General features: G+C 33.2%; 1 non-coding gene across 1 annotated transcript; it reads left to right on the top strand.

Annotated features, from left to right (window-relative positions):
* Positions 1 to 1,542: 1,542 nt before the first annotated feature.
* Positions 1,543 to 1,649, top strand: LOC130888297 (U6 spliceosomal RNA). Its single transcript, XR_009058434.1, has one exon. It is a non-coding gene; the product is annotated as a U6 spliceosomal RNA (small nuclear RNA).
* The last annotated feature ends 1,397 nt before the right edge of the window (positions 1,650 to 3,046 follow it).

Raw genomic sequence — 3,046 nt, 5'->3', positions numbered from 1 at the left:
TTGTCAATATATGCAGCCTTATCAAACACTATAAATTCGAATGCTATGTCAGCTAGCCATATCCTTTTAGAAAATCAATTACTCAGACATTTGGAAAAATAATAAACTTCAAATTCATACAAGTGATAATTGGGGAAAGAGTTAGATCAGGAAGAAAGAAGAATACGCACACAAACAAATATCCAACTCTTTCCCAAGCAGTGCCATTAGGACTTCTGTGACTCATATTATCTTTATAGCTATCACTAATGGAAGTACAAGATAGCATCAAATTTTATTTCTGGTCAAGAAAAAGACTGTATTTTTGAAGGAGTGGCATATTTCTACAAAACGCATAAACTGATGGATTAAAGCTTGTTTCATGGGCAAGGTGTCCAGTTAAATCCAAAGACTTCAGGCAAAAAGAAAACACCACATTTTTATCCCACATCAAGATTATTTAAATGACTGTGTCATAAACAAGTAGTGTTATCTGTAATCTTTACAACAATCAAAAAGAAAATCCTCAAGAAAATAATTAAAATGCCTTTATTAAAAACTTCTACTGAAAAAATACCAAATATATGAAATCATTTCCAAATATAGTGGAAATGATTTATAAAGCTGGTCCAATAACAAATTGCATGAAGATAATAGAAAAATATGCTTATTAATAAATCAGAAATCATTTGCAACTAATTGGTAAATAGAATTCATATAAACACAGTTTCCATCAAAATTCCAACATAATTCTTTCCAGAACCTAAAAGAATGATATTCAACGTTTTATGGATAAGCAAACAACCTAGAAGCTAAAACAATCCTCTATAATAAGGAACTTCTAGAGGTATCACCACCCCAGATTTCAAACTCTACTACAGAGCTGTCCTATTAACAAATAAACAAATAAGCAAGAGCAGCATAAAACTATCAAGCAGTATTGGCATAAAAAGACAGGTGAATCAATGGAATTGAATACAAGACGCCCTCTATGTAAATCTACACCTGACATTTGACAAAGAATCCCTAATTGGACAATGAAAAAAAAAAGAGCATCTTCGACAAATGTGTTGACATAACTGGATGTCTCTATGTAGAAGAATGTTAGAGGAGGGCCACTTGATCATTCCCAGCTGCTCAGCCTCAAAATAGCCACACAGACACTGTATTAATTAAATCACTTCTTGGCCCATTAGCTCTAACTTCTTATTGGCTAATTCTTACATATTAATTTAACCCATTTCTATTAATCTGTGTATCACCACATGGCTCTGGCTTACCGGCTAATGTTCCAGTGTCTGTCTCTGCAGGGCTACATGGCTTCTCTCACTTTTGCTGCCCCACAGTCTTGGTGACAAGCAAAGGAAAGTTGCATCATGGATTCTTGTGCTGGTGATCCTTCGACCTTCTCATCAAGATAGTTTCATAGACTAAAGAAACATACTAGCTTTATAAAACCATGTAAGTAACTTAAACCACTGAGAAGCACAGCCATAGTTCAGGATCATAACTGATGTTATAATAAGATATCTACTTTCTAATAGTAAAAAATGAACAGGATGAGTGCTTGCTTCGGCAGCACATATACTAAAATTGGAACGATACAGAGGAGATTAGCATGGCCTCTGCACAAGGATGACACACAAACTCGTGAAGCATTCCATATTTTAACAAAAATGAACAGGATGTAGATCAAGATTTGGGGGGAGGGATTTTCTTTGTTTCTGACTATGAAAGGATGTACTAAATCTTATTTTGAAATGAAATTATGTAATTTTAAGAAAGCACCTTTTACATTTATGAAGATTTTTCTGAGATGAGTAGTAGCAAATATAATTTAAATCAAAGAAGCATGTCTCTTCTACAGAAGTTACATAAACTATGTAAGACATAAAGCAGAGCTCACTTGGGAAAATACCTCACAACCACTTATGATTAAAAATATAAATTCAACTCAATTCTAAAAAGTTAACTTTTCCTCATGCCCATACTACCAATAAACAGGTATTTAAGTCAGAACACTTTGCCAGTGTTGGCTTTAATAGACATAATTTGCAGTCTTTCCAAGAACATACTTTCATTTTTATTTATTCATTAAAAACACAAAAGGATTGATAAAAATCAAGATAAATAATTAAATTTTTTCATGCCTCTTCATTTCATTCTTTTAAATTGGCATTCTACTCCCAGAATGTTCCTAGACAAAATTATTTTTAAATATCAGCATTCCCTGGAGAGTGCCCTGCTATTCCCATTTGCCAAGATGAGAACGAGAAGTAAATTACATAACTTTCCTAAAGTTATGCAAGCATTTTACCCTGGCCACTGTTGGCATTGATTCAGTCCTTGATAATTGTCTGCCAGAGCTATTTAACTGTTTCCTGCCACTAGGGATTGATAAGGCTGTAAAACTTTTGAGTTAAATAGATGGTCAGTGCTCTAAAAGTGTTAAATGCTTTAAGGTCCTATTTCAATACCAAAGCATCACAAAACAGATAACAAGAGACTATCAAAGCCAGGAGATCTAGTGTGGTCACTCCCTCTTTATCATCAATCCCAACTAGTAATGTGTCAATGATTCAGCTTCTATTTTGGCTAAATAAATCTACCCTATTCTATTGAAGACATCATTTTTAAAATAGTGAATAGACAGTGTCATTGGCTTCATTTTAATTTGATGTAATTTTTCATTATTGAGTCTCATCAGTGAGGGACATACTTGTTTTGTTTTAGTGTAGATGCCAAAAACCCATTCAGAGAGAATCTAATATCATGATGATGGGTGAGATATTAACTATTATTTTTCACAAATTCCCTAGATGATTGTTATGTGAACCTTTGGAGGAAAATTGATATTTATAAAATTAAAACTGATTCTACATCACATCTCAATTTACTAAAATATATTAAAGTAGTTTTTAAATAATACACAGTTAGACAGTACTCAATGTGTTTTTCCTGTGCACAAACAAACCTGAAACCAACAAGTTAAACAGTCACAATAAATCTCAGGGAGCCGAATGTAATATCTGATCTAATCCTTTCCTAGGGCATCTGTGTTTTAAAA

Source organism: Chionomys nivalis, chromosome 16 (assembly GCF_950005125.1).
Source record: "Chionomys nivalis chromosome 16, mChiNiv1.1, whole genome shotgun sequence".
In the NCBI taxonomy this organism is placed as follows: domain Eukaryota; kingdom Metazoa; phylum Chordata; class Mammalia; order Rodentia; family Cricetidae; genus Chionomys; species Chionomys nivalis.
The sequence above is the reverse complement of the archived record's forward strand: the minus strand, read 5'-3'. Positions and strand labels throughout refer to the sequence as shown.